This window comes from Erythrolamprus reginae, chromosome 4, assembly GCF_031021105.1.
Source record: "Erythrolamprus reginae isolate rEryReg1 chromosome 4, rEryReg1.hap1, whole genome shotgun sequence".
Taxonomy (NCBI): Eukaryota; Metazoa; Chordata; class Lepidosauria; order Squamata; family Dipsadidae; genus Erythrolamprus; species Erythrolamprus reginae.
This window is the reverse complement of record NC_091953.1, coordinates 81,657,289-81,675,946: the sequence shown is the minus strand read 5'-3', so window position 1 is coordinate 81,675,946 and position 18,658 is coordinate 81,657,289. Positions and strand designations below refer to the sequence as shown.

General features: G+C 38.2%; 2 protein-coding genes across 10 annotated transcripts in view; one reads left to right on the top strand and one right to left on the bottom strand.

The window, feature by feature from the left end:
- The window catches only part of SCML2 (Scm polycomb group protein like 2), an 81,578-nt gene extending 73,357 nt beyond the window's left edge, over positions 1-8,221 (bottom strand). For 8 of the 9 annotated variants that reach the window (XM_070750755.1, XM_070750757.1, XM_070750758.1 and 5 more), the window contains exon 1: positions 7,732-8,221. The gene's annotated coding sequence lies outside the window, so the exon portion shown is untranslated. Of the gene's footprint in view, positions 1-7,104; positions 7,515-7,731 lie in introns of those variants that run through there. The other variant, XM_070750756.1, reaches the window with a different exon arrangement.
- Positions 1-18,658, top strand: part of CDKL5 (cyclin dependent kinase like 5) — a 277,196-nt gene that overhangs the window by 153,414 nt on the left and 105,124 nt on the right. The window lies entirely within an intron of this gene.

Here is an 18,658-nt window from a genome sequence, read left to right as displayed (position 1 = left end):
CAGTCTTATAAAATTTTAGAAAACTAAAATCTGACCAAATTAATCCTCATAAAATATCTGAGAATCAGCTGGTATAGTTAAAATATGAAACTTGAAATTTTTAATTTGGTTATTATACATGCTGGCATTAAAAATGAATACAATATTTGCTCTTCATGTTGGCACTAACTTTCAACTTTCATACTTAGGAACACATTTAGGAAAAAAATCTAAATTTTAAATGTCATTTTGACAGCCTTTAAAATTGAAGTGCATTGTATACATATTGTAATAAAAATAATTTCTTCTCAAAAAATGAAATTCCCTAGGATGATTATGTCTGAGCAAATACAGGAGTAAACATTAATAATGTATTTATGTTTTTAATTTCAAAGTTCATGTGCAAAATGATAAACATGAGAATATTTCTAAAAATATACAAATATTTATAAAAATATACAAATAATAAATAAAGCACACTTTTCTATGAAATTAATTCAACAAATGAAAATCCCATTCAATTAAAGGAAATAGGAGCTACTACAAAAAGCTTACAACTGAAAGGTGATCCAAGTCATCCTGTTTATGAGCAGTCAACTTTAAACCACTTGTGTTTATCTTTCTATTGCTGCTTTTCTAGCCAGCAGCAGATTACACTTGCTCCTGTAATAAAGATTCCAGTTCAATAGTGATTATATCTCTCTAAGCCACTGAAGTGCTTGCTGGAAAAACATAAAAAGAATTCCAGCATTTCAGACAAGTGAGCATCTAGACAGAGACAAGATTGTCAGCTAACAGATAAACCCCCATACTGCAAGGATTGGCAATAAACATTGTCAATAGCCTATTTCATACCCTATAAAATTCTGCCCACAAATCCATCCAGAATTCTAGATCTAATGTTGAAGATTAAAAAAACATTTATGTAGGAACTTCCTAAAATAAAGTACAATGGGCAAAAATGTATCAGCCTCATCATATATTAGAGATACAAAATTTCCAAAGATGGGGATTAATTTCTCTTCCAAATAGAATTTTTCATTTCAAATTCAATAGGAAAGGCACTATTCTGATTTATATTGTTATTATAAATCATAATTACATGCCAGTGCATCTAAAACATAGCATTAATTATTCATTGTAGAAATAGAGGTCATGTAAAGGTTGTGTGCAGCAAACTGCCTACCTCAAGTATGCCTCAAATACCTATATGATCTCACCCAGTTCATAACACCAGTATTATGTGAGACACTATCCCTGGCTGGTACATGATCTCATCTAGTTTGTATCAACAAGATTTTCTTAAGGATTCGTGAGGAGAATTCACCAATAAAATGGCATTGCTCCTTGTTTCTTTTTTATGCTTGCAAAACTGTACAAAAGCAATAAACACTGAGAAGGCAGTCAGATATCTTGACATCCTGCAATGACTGCATCAATTCATGTTGCTATTTCCTTCCCCTTCTTATTTATTCATTAAAAATCTAATACATCTCTTGGGCTTTGTTTACAAATTGCCACAACGTCACATATTGAGGCCATGTATTGCCAAGGGTATTTTTACCCTTAATTGCCATAAGAGAGAGATATCATAAAATGTCACCTGAAAGTACACTTTTAATCAAATGAATCCATTTCTAATAATATAAAATAACACAGAATAACTGTACAGTATAAATTGTTCTAATCTAAATAGTATCATTTTTAAAATGTGTCGGATTACTACTTTAATTATCAAATGTTATATTTCACAGGTGAAGTGGTTATTTTTATAGTTGACTAGAAATTCAACTGCAGCAATTTACAGAAAAATTCAACTCCAGCAAAATGACTTTGGTAATTAGAAAAATTAACGACATTGCAATTATTTTAGTTAAATTGAAAATATGTATACCCCTAATCTTTTTCATTCATATAATTTAGTATAATCCAGAGCATGATACCATGGTCTTTCGAGTCTGAAGGATGCCAATGCAATGCAATGCAATGCAATTTAGTATTCTAAATTACAGTGATTTTAAAGAACACCATTAGAAGGACAATTGTTCAGATCAAGAAAAGAAGTCACATTTATTCAGAATTATAACTAAACTACTTTGTGAATGGTACAATGCACAGAATTTGAACAAATCATATTCATTGATTTGTAGTGATGAAATCACTCTTACCTATGGCTTCCAAAAAGTTACTTTAGAGGAGAATAATTTTGTAAATACATTTACATTTACTAGAATTTTACATCTGTATTTTAAGAGTCTTTTTGGAGTTTGTTGTCTTTAGCAAATTAAATGAAATCAAATTATAATCTCAAAATTGTTTTTTGCAATTCCAACTCAGTAAATAGAAATTGCTTTATTAATAAATCAGGGAAAAAGCCCTTAATTGCAGGGATCAAGCACAGTTGTCACCTTTTCCCATATATGCTACGTAATAGCTTGAGTCATGTACTATTTAAACTAGAAGTGAAACAGGAGTTTTTATATTGCTCTGAAACTAGGAATATTTTTCTGAAAGATAAACCCAATATACATTTTTAAAAAGTCTAGATATTCATTTAACCATTTTCATGATAGTGCTTCATATCATAAATTTAAACTTTTTAAACATCAATTTTCTACATAAAAACACCATCAATCCAACCTTATAAATTTATTTAGAATTAAAACTGCAGTCCTTTGAAACTAATTTTCTCTTACATGCATTTTAAATAAGCAAAGAAATAGTCTACGAGTCTACAAATCTAATTAATTAATTAATTAATTAATTTATAAACTGTGTATAAAATATTTTTATTGGAGAAAAATATAACTACTGAACTAAACATTCCTAAATGTGTTAAAATGAAACAATTTTTAAAGAAAAGTTACAATAGACAGAAAAAAATAATGTATCAATTATTGCAGGTCAAAATATAATTTGTATATCCCAAATCTTTAAGATGTTGTTTCATCTTGTAATACAACTCTTTGTTTTATTTATTCTTTAAAAAGTTTTTCACAAACCTAAAATAAAGCCAGGTTTACTTTATTACAAGCAGACACTGCAGTTGATATACCTAAGCAGATGAGTAACTTGAATATAACACTAATAACTAGTACAGGAATGGAATAAATTTAGCACTAACACACCTCTAAATATTTAAAATTCTTCTTGAACTCCAATTGCAGACATTTTAATAGCAACAGTAATTATTCCAATGACATAAACATGCTTTATTCCATATGGTTTGATCATTATGTTAATTACTGAGTTTTAAAATATACTGTATTTTAAAAATTGCCTGAATGAACATTCTCTTTTGTACCACCGGCCAAAGTATTAGCAAGTAAAGGGGGAACATACAGTAATTAACTCCATACAGTATAACTTATCTTCCCCTTAGTCAGCCATGTGTACTGTATGCAAATATATATAAGAACACTGAATGGACTTGGGCAAGTCCTACTTGCAGGTCCACAAAAATTAGATATTTTTTTCATCTTGTGTGATTTCTACTCATTTTTCTACAGCTAAACTATACATATCTATACAGCATTGATTTGCTTTCTTCTAAACACATCACTACTGGAATATTACAGCAGCAAACTGCATGGTTAAGAATACAGTGGAACCCCGACATAAGAGCTGCTCTACTTAAGAGCAACTCGAGATAAGAGCTGGGAGGGGAGAGATATTTTTGTTCTACTTACAAGCCCAAATTCGAGATACAAGCGCCAAGGAGCTGTCTCCTGAAGCCAAACGCTAACTTCCGCGTTCGGCTTCAGGAGACAGCTGCGAAGCGGCTCGCGTGTTTTAAAAGGTTGCAGCCGGCCTGGGGGGCTCGGGGGGGGGGGCTTGCAGCTTTCTTTCTTGCTCTTTTTCTTTCTCTCTTTTACCTTCCCTTCCTCTATTTCTTCTTTTCTTTCTCCTTCCCACCTTCTTCCCTCCCTCCCTCCCTTCACTCATTCCTCTCTTACTCTCCCCTTTCATAAGTTTCCTTGCTTCCTTCCTCTGTTCCTGTCCCTTCCCCCTTTCTTTCTTTCTTTCTTTCTTTCTTGCTCTTTTTCTTTCTCTCTTTTACCTTCCCTTCCTCTATTTCTTCTTTTCTTTCTCCTTCCCACCTTCTTCCCTCCCTCCCTCCCTTCACTCATTCCTCTCTTACTCTCCCCTTTCATAAGTTTCCTTGCTTCCTTCCTCTGTTCCTGTCCCTTCCCTCTTTCCTTCCTTCCTTCCCACCCTCCGTCCATTCATTCACCCATTCCTCTCTTGATCGCTTAAAGCCGGTCCCTGGTGCAAAAAGGGTTGGGGACCTCTGTCCTACAGGATTGGGTGGCAGAGAAGTTGAACATATGTAAATTTAAAAGTTTAAGAAAGTTTACAAGTTAAGTGAAAGAAACTTCATTATTCATTTATATGTACATGTACATTTCTTCATTAAAAACATGTCTTTCTGCATAATTTAGACTAACTTTGTGAGTTTTTTGAGGGCTGGAACCAATTAAAATTATTTACATTAATTCCTATGGGGAAAAGTCGTTCGAGATAAGAGCTGCTCGACTTAAGAGCCCAGGTCCGGAACGAATTAAACTCGTATCTCGAGGTACCACTGTAAATGGAAATATGGTTTCTTTACCATAGACATTACTGCAAATAGCACAATTAATTAGTAGTATGTAATTAAACCATTATAGAACTGGACGAAAATTGAAATATGAACAGAGAATTAGTTAAGTTCCATAGCCATATTATTTCCTATCCTTAAAAAAACTGTTTAAAAAACTATTTTTATGCTTTAATTCCAAACATATTGCTTTTACCTGAATACCATTTTAATGTGTACTTTAATGGGCTTAAGCCTCAAAATTTATCCAAACTTTACACAAGATGTAAAGATGTTTAGGACCCAAACTTTGACAGACCATGTTCTTACAGGACTAAGATTTAAAAAAACTGCATCATTACTTTGATTACAAATGTTTTTAAGTTTTACCTAAACTCTTTTTAGCAGCTCAAGAGAAATTATAAGGATCAACTGATCTAACTGAACCATTGTATACTTTACTGGCAAAATAATATGGATTTTCATCTAAATTACAATTTTGCTAAAACATGTTGTATTAACCTTACTGAACATTTACATTAAAAAAACTTTTGTTTTTTATCAGCTTCAGATTAGAATATTAGATTTTTATTTAAAATGATTATCCATACAATATTCTATACTCAGAAATGTACTCAAGTTTTTGCGCAAAGAAAATAAAAACATTCTAGTGGAGACCAGCTAATGTTATTTGCAGACACAAAAAGTGATTCTATGTACAGTATTATTATTTACTTCTCCCTATGCTCAATGGGCTTGCTCCTCTGTAGGTATCTTCACTATTAAAACCATACAGTGTAATGTTTTGCATGCTTACTCAAAAGAAAGCTATCTTAAATTGTACTGAGCATGCTTCTGGGACACTAGATTGTCCCCTTGGTCAAAATTCATAAGGAAAATAGACAGAGGTTCAAACTGTTTCTTGGAATAAATGAATGGGATCAGAAGCCTATCATGGCCAACACACACACAGAAACCCAAAGTAATAAATTTCCTGAAACTTCTTGTTCCTACAAGAAAGTGTATTTCTAGGCTCAATTTTGCACTAGAGAAGCAACATATTTCTCTGTTAATATATCTTCCACTCCTCCTCAAGGCTCTTTAACCCAAGCCTTACTGACTTTGGAGAAAGACTGGCCTTCATTTATAAGACGAGAAGCAGCAAACACTGCATCCAACTCATCGGTTACTAGAAGAAAAGGAAGTGCATCTATTCTTTGGGTGAATTGATTGATAGATTGATTAAGGAGTGTGCATAAATGCACCAGTGTGCCTTCCGTCCCCTGTCCTAATGTTTCTCTCTTACCAGGATCATGTATATAAACATTGGCTATTGGAAATAACTGAAACACATAGAATTTACCCCAGAATGCATGCTCCTAAGAATAAAGACAAAAAAAAATCTCTCTAAAATACAATACAGTACAGTATTTAATCACTCACATAAACACGGCTACAAGAATATCCTACGCACAATTCTGGAAAAATAAGGAGATCCCACCAGAAAATATTACCATAGAAAAAATTTATAGTTGTGGAGAAATGACTATGAAGATTAAGGGAACTAGTAATTCAGATTATTATGAGATTTGGAACAATTGATATGGTTGGATTGGTCACAAAGGTAAAGATAGGAATAAAATGTGAAAGGATGCACTAAATGGAATAAATAAACATGCAATGTATGTATAAAGAAGTGATATAAGAAATATAACAAACATAAGAAATCGGGCATAAATTATTGAAATGTTTTTAAAATTTGGAAAAATAAAAATGATTAAAAAACAACAACACTGTTATATCTTTGTATACTACCAGCACGTACTTGACAAAACAAACAAACAAATAAGTACATTTGTCCGGCCAAACAAGATAAAGTAGGTGCCGCAAGCAATAGGCAGCCCACGAATAAGTGAGTTTTAGGCGTCACTCGCGTACAGCAGTGCAGTGTTTCCCAACACGGACAACTTGAAGCTATCTGGACTTTAACTCCCAGAATTCCCCAGCCAGCGAGCGCTGGAATTCTGGGAGTTGAAGTTCAAATAGCTTCAAGTTGTCTAGGTTGGGAAACACTGCAGTAGTGTACATCATGCCAAAGAAGAGGAAAGGGAGGAGAGAACTCAGCCAGAGGAAAGCTACAGCTCGAAGAGGTGTGTCCACGTCTACGCTGTCAAAGCACATCCAAGCGAGTCCAAAAAAACAAGAGCCAATTCAAAATGCGCGCCGGGGGGTGGGGGACAAACTAGCGCAGAACTGCCGGGAACAGCTTATTTCTCGAGCGTTTAGCCCGAGCCTCGCCTTTGCCCCCTCCTCTCCTTCGGTGCCCATCATTATCCCCGCCCTGCTAAAGCGAAAGGCTTGTTAAAGCAGCATGCCCGACAGAAAAGTCCGTGTGGTCGCCAAAGTTAGCCAGGGCTAAAATGCGACAGCTGCGCTGGCTCAGCTCTGGTCAGGAGGCGTCAGTCGTTCCTCCCCTTTTCAAATAAGACCGCGCAGCATTCAAAGCGCAGGACTGCCAGTCCAGAACCGGCTCTCCTCCCACCTACCGGTAGCAGGACTTTCCAAAGAGAGCGCCAAAGCGGGAGGGAACGACAACCTGCCGTGCCCGCTGGCTAAATGTCGGGGTGAGAGAGAGCTCCCCTCTCGACCCTCCTCCCGCCCCTCCTCAAAGAGGATCGCGAGGTTTCCTCTTTTTTTCCTCCCTTCACCCTTTGGGTCGGCAGCGAACTGAGGGAAGGGAAAGCGGGGTTATAAATTTCCCCTCCGCACGTTAAAGTAACCAACCAAGGGCGGGGGAAAGTAGCGTCCCCCTCCCCCAAACTGCAGAGGGTGCAAGAGGCCGAGAAGGGGCGGCTCGAGAAAAACCTGAAGAAGAGACAGCCGCCTGGAAGACACTGGTGGGGAGGTGGGGGAGTGCAGGGCGAGTATCCGGAACAAGTCCGACCCCGACCCCCGCAGACTCGGAGAGAGGTGGCGGGTGACTGCTGATCTGACATCAGCCTTCTCCCTCCTCAGCTCGCCTTTTAGAATGTCGTGACCCGGGAGATCCCGCAGCAGAGAGAGAAAGAGAGAGAGAGCGGCGGGGGGCGGCTCCATCTCCGCCTGCTTTTCCCCCTCAGAAGGCATACAAATCTGATTAAACTTAAAAACGTTCGGAACTCTGAGGCACTCACCGAACACGAGGAAGCCCCCGTTTCGTAGCCCTCCGGGGACTCGGTTCGCCCTTCTGTCAGTTGCGCGGTGCCGCTGCCGCGATTCACGCTGTCGTCGTCGTCGTCGCCGCCGCCATGTTCCTGGGGCGACGCGCATGCCCGGCAGTGGCCCTGGGGGCTTCCTGCGCCTTCGTGTCTTGTCTTCGCGGCTCCCCGACGAGGGGGCGGAGGGGACTGGGGACAATTCAGTCGTTGCTGCCACAGTTGCCGCTATGCTAGTGGCTCGCGAGAGCGAGTTGTGGGCTGTCCTCGCTCAAACCGCGCCACTCGTCCTGCACTTGCCGCTTGTACCGCTGTGATATGCTTCAAGCGGCTGCCGCCGATACCCCACTGTTGTCCCGAAACGATATAAATATTGGGTTGCTCTGAATGGGATTAATCTTGAACTGACAGATAATATTGGGCATTAATATACCATTGTGTTTTGTAAGTTAGGAAAATGAACTGTGCCAAAAAAAATGAGAATGTGAATTTCTAATACTGTATGTCTGAAATAAATAAACTGTTAAGCATGTGAAAAGAGTTTGTCAAATATCCAGAAGCAGGAGAGAGCAAACTGGGTGTCAGAATTAAACTGGAAATGGCCAGGAAGAGAAGCCAAAGCCAAGAAAGACAAAGTTCTCAGGAAGAGGTTCAACAAAGAATATCAGATAACTTTTATTACCTCTGCAATGAGATTAAAAATAAAAAGACACAGAATAAGGAATTTTCCAAAAGAGGTCTGGAGTAAGAGATTCTAACTTTAATCAAAGAGATGTTGAATAGATAGTCCTCAACTCAAAAATATTTCTTTAGCGACTGTTCAAAATTACAAGGTCACTGAAAAAAGTGACATCAGTTTTCACATTTATAAGGTTGCAGTATTCCCATGATCATATGATCAAAACTTGGGTGCTTGGAAAACAGCATGTTTATGAACTGCAGTCATGTGATCACCACTTGTAACCTTCCCAGTCAGTTTCTGACATTAAGCAAATGTGGAAAGCCAAGAATCTGCAGTGATTCATTTAACAACAGTGACAAAAATATTGTAAAATTTTACTAAGAATGTTTCTTATTTCAAACTATAACAATCATGACAAGAGACATATTTTTTAAACAATGGCAAAAAGATATTTCTTACTTTGTGTGGCAAACAAAAAACCAAAAGTTAAATATAAGTTGATTTAGGATACTAAAGAGAGGAGTGTTTGGCTATGCCTGAGTTGAAATTATATTTTGAGGCATGTTTGGTTTGGATAACAAATTGGATAACTTAAAAAAAATTAAAGGCTACTGGAACTGGAAGGTCTTGAGTTGAGACTTGGGTGGAACAGTGGAATAATTACTTATGGCTTGAGAAATTAAAAGTGAATGTAGCATTTAAGAGTCATTTTGTAAGATATGCCATATTGAGTTTGGAATAAAATAAGGTTATTTCATAAATTGCCTTTATAGGTGTTTCCCAAGAAGCTTTTTTAAAAACAAAAGAAATGATAACTATCTATGAATGCTATACACTGATTTGTTGGTTTGTCTTGTGGATCTGATTTAAAACTCAAGAAAAAATAATAAGGGAACATAATTGTCATTAGTTTACATATTTGCAATTGTCAGATAGAAAGAAAATGCTGACTAAAAATGGAGTTTGAAGAACAATTATGTAATAATGATGACCGTCTTATTGCAAACGTATATAAAATGTTGAAGTTTAATCTGAAGATAAATTTGTAAAAGATTGTATTGTCAATTGGGCTAAAATATTGATTACAATATTATGCAACAGTACTTTTTTCTACCTTTGGTGGCAACGTTGATTCAGAAATTTTTGAAAATGAACATAATATTGAAACCTGAAATTTTTTTCAGGAAGGCAGATAAATGGTGAACAAATATGAGACTTTGTTTTTATATATGATAATGGCAGCAAGGTTGTTATTTTCCAAAAAATGGAAGAGAGAACATATACCTACAATGTAAGAATGTATTGTGAAGAATTGAGATAGCAAAATTGACACCAGAGATAATTTGTCTAAATTTCATGTGGCCTGGAGATTATTGTTATATTTTTTACAAAATACAAAATCTTTACTTTGACTTTGGGATTTGAAGGTCAGATTAGGTTTGACTAGAAAAATAATGTGTTTTTTTAAAATACACTCATTAATCTCCTATGTGCTTATGTTTTAGATGGAATTAAGAGAAAAACATTTTAAGTATATTGGGAATTTTACTATGTTGACAGTACTTTAAAATATTTTACAAATTGGTGTTATCTGTTTAAAATTAGAGAAGTCTTTATATTATCATCTCTCTTAAAAGAAGTCTAAGGACATTATTGTTATACTGTAGTTATATTTGTATAATTTTTGTTACTTTTGTTATTCTCCTTCCCTTTTTCCTTTATTTTAGTTTGTGTGTTAATGTTTGATGTTTGAAAATTATTTATTTGTAAAGCATGTATTAGATTACCATATAGATAAACATTATTTCAATACATGAAATAAATATGAATAAAAGGGAACATTAGGACAGGGATAGCAGACACGCTGGTGTGCTTATGCACACCCCTTACAGACCTCTTAAGAATGGGATGAGGTCAACAGTAGACAGTTGACAGTAGGTTAAAATTTGGGGGGCTTGGGGATAAAACCAGAGAGTCAAGAAGTGCATTCCAGGCACTGACCACTCTATTGCTGAAGTCGTATTTTATGCAATCAAGTTTGGAGTGGTTTATTTCTACTGTGTGCTTGTGTATTGTTTTGGTTAAAGCTGAAGTAATCATCGACGGGAAGGACATTGTATCAGATAACTTTATGAACTACACTTAGGTCATACCGAAGGAAGTGTAGTTCTAAGCTCAAAATGTCAAGTCTGGTGGCATAAGGTATTCTGTTGTGAGCAAAGGAGTGAGTAAAAGCCAAGGAAATCCAATTAATTTTTTTAGTTTTTGCTCACCTTATCTTCCTCATAGTGGGAATTATTAATCTCGGGGACTCATAATACTGAGAAACATACTGACCTGTTGGCTTATCATTTCAGAGATATTTCCTTACCCAAACAGAGAAACACAGACCACAAGCAGATTGGGAATGACTTTGAACTTCCTTTTACATTCAGTGGTCCACGACAAACTACTCCTAAAACTCACATCCTATGGCATCTCAGGATCCCTCCATAGCTGGATTACAGCATTCCTGTCAAACAGACAACAAGTGGTCAAAATAGGAAGCACCATATCCACCCCTGTCCCAGTTAAAAGCGGTGTTCCCCAAGGTAGTGTACTGGGACCAACGCTCTTCATTTTCTACATCAATGACCTTTGCGATTACATCACAAGCAACTGTGTCCTCTTCGCCGACGATGTAAAACTCTTCAACACCACCGATAACACAACTACTCTCCAAAAAGACCTTGACACTGTTTCTGAGTGGTCTAACACATGGCAACTCCAAATCTCAACTAGCAAATGCTCTGTCCTACACATTGGGAAGAAGAATCTGAACTCCAAATACGAACTGAATAATCAAATTATCACAGATAATCCCCACTCGGTTAAAGACCTTGCCAAAGCCCACTGCAACAATATAGCCAAGAAGGCTTCAAGAGTTATAAACATAATCCTACGTAGTTTCTGCTCTGGCAATCTCACACTATTTACCAGAGCTTACAAAACTTTTGCCAGACCAATCCTCGAATACAACCCATCTGTTTGGAACCCATATCACATCTCAGACTAACACCCTAGAAAATGTCCAAAGATACTTTACCAGAAGAGCCCTTCACTCCTCCATTCGAAATAAAATACCCTACAAGACTAGACTTTCAATCCTGGGCCTAGAAAGTTTAGAACTAAGACGCCTTAAACAAGATCTAATTATTGCCCAAAAGATCATATGCTGCAACGTCCTGCCTGTCGGCGACTACTTCACCTTCAACCACAACAACACAAGAGCACACAACAGATTTAAACTTAATATTAACCGCTCCAAACTTGACTGTAAAAAATATGACTTCAGTAACCGAGTTGTCGAAGCGTGGAACTAATTACCAAACTCCATAGTGTCATCCCCAAACCCCCAACACTTTACCCTTAGATTATCTACGGTTGACCTATCCAGATTCCTAAGAGGTCAGTAAGGGGCGAGTACAAATGCACTAGAGTGCCTTCCGTCCCGTCCTATTGCTCTCCTATATCTCCTATACCTTTCTTCTATTCCTATATCTCTTCTTCTATTCTTTCATTGATATGTTCTATTACTATACCTTCTTTTCTATTATTTCTTAGATATATTTTACTATGAGTATCTCCTCTATAACCTTCATCATGTATTTTACTATGTGTATATAGATATACACCCACTAAAACCCTCATTGTGTATTGGACAAAATAAATAAATAAATAAACAAACAAACATTGTTTCCTTGCGGAAAGCTGGCAATGAGCATTAGGAACCTTCCTTCTTATCCTCCTTTCTTCCTCAGTTCCTTTCTTCCTTCTCTCCCTTCTTGGCTCCCGCCTTCCATGTCTTTCCATCCATCCATTCTCACTCTTCCTCTCTTCCTTCATTCCTTTCCCCCTCCTTCCTGTCTTGCTATAGCTGACTGCAGCAGTGCGCCAGTGGTGTTGAAACATCCAAAACAAACAAACAAACCCACCCTCAAATTCCATTCCCTCAGGAGTAATGGATCCGGCATTCTACGAGTTAGCTCATTTGAGGTTTCTTTCCTGACAAACATTTGCCCTATGATGCAATGATAATTTTATTTCTATATAAATAGTAATGAATGTTGCTATGCTGTCACTATATTAAAAGAATCAAGAAAGTTCAGGTAATATACAAACTATTAAATGTAATTGTAATGATAGAAAAATTTACAACTTGTCAAGTGCCTTCCAATTGTGATCTCCATTTTCAATCTTCTCTGCCAGTTTTTCCCGAATGTCACTGGGGAAACTGGCAGGCAAAGTTGCAAGCAGAGGATACATTGGGTTTCAGATGTTTCCTCAGCACACCAAAGGAAATTTATTATTATTATTATTATTATTATTATTATTATTATTATTTCTATGCCGCCCTTCTCGAGGCGAATTTCCCCTCCCCTCTGTGCAAGAGGGACAATCTTCCTGCAACCTGGACGAACAGACCTCAAATATGGTGAAACTCTAGCTAACACTATATTCTGAGCCTTTCCAAATAGGAGGGTTTGTTAGAATTTTAGAGAATACCATAGTTTTATCCCTCTGGAGGGAAAAATGCTAGCAAATGTCAGAGTTCTGAGCCTTCCAGAACAATGGCATTCACTAGTGTTTTCACCAGATTTTAGGTCCACTCCACTAAAGGGTTTCCCTTCCAAATTGTCAGCTAAAATGTGTTCTACATCTAGCATTTCTTCATTACATCTTTTGTACATAGTCTGTCCTTGGAAGCAGACATCACTGGAGATTTTAAAGAAGAGATTGGACAGCCATTTGTCCGAAATGGTATAGGGAGGTTGGACTAAAAGACTTTCAATTCCTTTCCAGGTCTATACTATTCAAACATGATTACTGACATTTTAAATATTGTGGTACAATTTTCTGATTCAATCTTCCAAACAAAGTCTCAGTACTTTCATTGTTAAAACAATTTGCAACATTTAGCAAGTTTGTAAACCTAAAATCTTTGTCTCTCCTAAACAAAATTATTTTGTCCAGCAAACCCCAAAATAGAATCTATTTCCTATGAGAAGCTGTTCACGTTTTAAAATTCAAAATTACTGTAAAACTTTCAATATTCCAATTCCCTCAGTCCATTTATAGCTTTCTAAGATTACATTTTTATTTAGTATTTTACTGTTTATTTTTAGATACTTTAAATTCTTAAGCTCATGATTAACTCCCCCCCCCCCCTATTTAGAATTGAAGGAAGACTCACCCAGCATTTTTAGACTGGTTGGTCTGAAGGTCTTTAATGGGTTAGAAGTAGTTAATGATCAATTTACAAAGTGATTAGAAAGTGATATTTGCAAACCTAGTATCTTTTAAAAGTATCTGCTATGGTTACGAGGAAGACGGCTAATCCTATCATCTCCTGATCCTCAAACTCAGGGGAAACTACTGTCCCAGAGTCGCATGAATAGCTGTCTGGAGAATATTTATTTATTTATTTATTCAATATTTATTTATTTATTATTTATTTATTTGTTATTCATTTGTTAGATTTGTATGCCGCCCCTCTCCAAGGACTCGGAGCGGCTTCCAACAAACATTACAGTCTACAAATCCAAGATTAAAAACCAAAGCACATTAAGAAACCCTTATTAAAAAACAATCACACAACTCAATATACTGTACCATACATAAAGCGGGACAACCGGGGGAATCAATTTCCTCATGCCTGGTGACACAGAGTTTGTGGAAGGCAAGGAGGGTGGGGGCGGTCCTAATTTCCAGGGTGAGCTGATTCCAGAGGGCCGGGGCCACCACAGAGAAGGCTCTTCCCCTGGGTCCTGCCAAGAGACATTGTTTTGTCGAAGGAAACTGGAGAAGGCCGACGCTGTGGGACCTAATGGTCACTGGGAATCGTGTGGCAGAAGGTGGTCTCGAAGGTATTCTGGTCCAATGCCATGTAGGGCTTTATAGGTCATAACCAACACTTTGAATTGTGACCGGAAACTGATCGGCAGCCAGTGCAGGCTGCGGAGGTTTGATGTAACATGGGCAGATCGAGGGAAGCCCATGATTGCTCTTGCAGCCGCGTTCTGCACGATCTGGAGTTTCCGAACACTTTTCAAAGATAGCCACATGTAGAGAGCATTACAGTAGTCGAGCCTTGAGGTGATGATGGCATGAGTGACTGTGAGCAGTGATTCCCGGTCCAAAGAGGGCCGCAACTGGTGCATCAGGTGAACCTGGGCAAACGCCCCCCTCGCCACAGCCGAAAGATGGTATGTCAGCTGTGGATCGAGGATGCCCAAGTTGCAGACCCTCTCCGAGGGGGTCAGTAGTTTCCCCCCCCCCCGGGTAATGGATGGACAGATGGAATTGTCATTGGGAGGCAAAACCCATAGCCCCTCCATCTTGTTGGGGTTGAGTTTGAGCCTGTTGACACCCATCTTGAACCTAACAGCCTCCAGGCACTGGTACATCACTTCCACTGCTTCACTGACTGGACATGGGGTGGAGATGTACAACTGGGTATCATCAGCGAACTGATGATACCACACCCCATGCCCTTGGATGATCTCACCCAGCTGTTTTATGTAGATATTGAATAGCAGGGGGGAGAGGACTGACCCCTGAGGTACCCCTGCAAGGGCTCCCCAACTCCCCCCTGATTAAGGAGGGAGCGAGTCACAGGGCGGCTGGGTGAGGTTCCGCTGATGCAATCAAGGCGGCATGATAGGTGCATCTTGCCGCCTTGAGCGCTTACAAGTGTTCGATTAGATTCAGACTTACTTTTCCCCCAACGCTTCTCTAGACGTCTCTTCTGGCGTTTTCAACTCCTGGAGCTCCTCGGTAAGCCAAAGAGCTCTATGGAATATAGCACCATGGAGAGGTCGCAACGGCGCAATCCAGTCAAGAGCTTCCATCGCAGCCTTGTTCCAGGCCACGGCGAGAGACTCTGCCAAACTGTGGACAAGTGTATCTGGTATAACCCAAAGCGCCGTCTGAAAGCCCTCTGGGTCCATTAGGTGTCTGGGGCGGAACCACCTAATTGGTTCCGCTTCCCTGCTTAGACTCAGGGCGACTTACAACATGTTAGCAATAGTACTTTTTAACAGAGCCAGCATATTGCCCCCACAATCTGGGTCATTTTACTCACCTCGTAAGGATGGAAGACTGAGTCAACCTTGAGCCGGTGATGAGATTTGAACTGCTGACCTACAGATCTACAGTCAGCTTCAGTGGCCTGCAGTACAGCACTCTACCTGCTGTACCACCCTGGCTCTTTGGGTGATGACCTATAAAGCCCTTCATGGCACCGGACCAGAATATCTCCGGGACCGCCTTCTGCCGCACGAATCCCAGCGACCAGTTAGGTCCCACAGAGTTGGCCTTCTCCGGGTCCCGTCAACTAAACAATGTTGTTTGGCGGGACCCAGGGGAAGAGCCTTCTCTGTGGCGGCCCCGACCCTTTGGAATCAACTCCCCCCAGATATCAGAGTTGCCCCCACCCTCCTAGCCTTTCGTAAGCTCCTTAAAACCCACCTCTGTCGTCAGGCATGGGGGAATTGACATGTTCCTTCCCCCTAGGCTTATAAAATTTATGTATGGTATGCTAGTGTGTATGACTGGTTTTTAACTTGTGGTGTTCTTAAAATTAATTTAATATTGGATTTGTCTTGTATTGCTGTTGCTGTGAGCCGCCCCGAGTCTGCGGAGAGGGGCGGCATACAAATCTGATTAAACTGAAACTGAAACTGATGCGTGGGTGATCTCTTTGTAGATTTTAGTTCAGCATTCAGTACCATCATACTGGACATTCTTCGAACTAAACTAAATCAGCTAACGGTACCTGAACACACTTGTAAGTGGATCACAAGCTTCCTAACAAACAAGAAGCAGCAGGTGAAGCTAGGCAGTTATTTGTACAATTAGCACAGGGGGCCCCTAAGGCTGTGTGTTCTCACCACTTCTCTCTACATACCAATGACTGTATCTCAAACAATCCATCTGTTAAACTACTGAAGTTTGCAGATGATACCACAGTGACTTGTCTCATTTGAGACAATGATGAAACCAAAGACAGGAGGTTGGACAACTAGCCTCATGGTGCAACCGGAACAATCTAGAACTGAACATATTCTAAACCATAGAAATGGTGGTAGACTTTAGGAGAAACCCTCACATTCTACTATGTCTTACAATATTAGACAACCCGGTATCAACAGTAGAGGACTTCAAATTTCTAGGTTCTATCATATCTCAAGACCTAAAATGGTCACCTAACATCAAAAACATCATCAAAAAAGCATAACAAAGAATATTCTTTCTGCGCCAACCCAGGAAGCTCAAACTGCCAAAGGCTGTTTGTTAGCCGCCCCGAGTCTTCGGAGAGGGGCGGCATACAAATCTAATAAAATAAAATAAAAAAATAAAAAAATAAACTGCTGACACAGTTCTACAGAGAAATTATTGTCATCTGCACTTCTACAACTGTCTGGTTCAGTTCTGCAACCCAATAAGATAGACACAGACTTCGGAGGATAATCAGAATTGCAGAAAAAACAATCACTGCCAACTGCCTTCCATTGAGGACCTGTGTACTGCATGAGTCAAAAAGAGAGCTGTGAAAATATTTACTGACCTCTGGCATCCTGGACATAGTTTCAACTCTTACCCTTAAAACAATGCTATAGAGCACTGCACACCAAGACAACTAGACACAAGAATAATTTTCCCCAACACCGTCACTTTGCTAAACAAATAATTTTCTCATCCCTGTCAAACTATTCACTAAAGCTGCATTACTATTACTATTAGTCTTCTCATTCCTATCACCCATCTTCTTCTACGTATGACTATATGACTGTAACTTGTTGCTTGTATCTTTACGATTTATATTGATTTGTTTTCCGCTTATTTGTATCCTATGACAATCATTAAATGTTGTACCTTATGATTCTTGAGGAATGTATCTTCTATGTACATTGAGAGCATATGCACCAAAGAAAAATTCCTCTTGTGTCCAATCACACTTGGCCAATAAAGAATTCTATTCTATTCTATTAGCGTACTTGCCCAGAGTTGGAGATTTGACTGTGTCTGTTACAGCTTTTGTGGGCATAGAGGGTCCTTGCTTTTGAAGAAAACCAGCTGTATCTCCTTTCAATGCCTCCTATTCATGTTTTATGGCTATAAGCTACTAACAGTTTGTGCTGTGAGGAGGCATTGTTTTGCCATAAACTCAGTTGAATTTCTCCCATGGTAGCTTATGTTCTGATCTTTATTATTATTTTTGAGCTTCCTTTCGACTCCTGCAACAGATACTTGGGTTGGTTCCTTGTAATGGTGACTAACTATCGTTTTGCTCTTCCCTCCAAAATGAGGAAAGGTGTAATTGTTGTTTTGCCAGTTCTGTTTGGAGGTTCCATTCTAGTGCTTCAAATTTGTTAGAGATGAGTGAGAGAATTTGTTTTACTTACAGTTCTCTTTTGTGTGAAGCGTTCCTCAATTCTTCGCTCTTTTGCAGTGATCGGTTCCAGGCAAAATCTGTTATCAGTTATCTTCACTATCATCTCATCCAAACAAAGTTACAGTAGTTAAGTAAAATAAGTCCAGTAAAAGAACTAAAAAGCTAATTATATAATAAAACTGATTTGTTGTAAATGTGTGTTGCTGGGCTGACAGCCCAGGCCAGCAATCACATTAAGATCAATGATACTTACCTTACCTTGGAAAATATACATGGGACTATAATCTAAATTATTTAAATTTACACTACACTAATTATATTTTTAGAAAATTATTAATAACTAGTGTGAATAATACCAATGTGGCTAAAAACTTTTTAAGAAAGTCAGCAGGACATGCAAAAGATGAAATATAGGTTAAAACAATGCTATCAAACATTTATTATAGTTTTATTATGCAATCATTTCTTTGTATAAAGTTGCAAATACAATTAATAAGTCACAAATGTGCATATATAGTATTATTTTAATCAAGATAATTAGCACTTAAATTGTCATTAGAACTACATCTTCTCTTTTCATTCAGCAGATGTCACTGTAAGACAAGCTAGGTTGTAATACTACAGTCAAGTTAAAGAAAAATAGTGTAAACATAAGTTTTGAATTTTGTCAAGCTAAAGGTTTGCTTTTATAATCAAATGTTTCTTGCCATTTTACAATATAAAATAAGTTTGCCTATTTTAATGGAACCTGTTTGTAGTTAACCTGGTACATTTTATAAATAAATTAA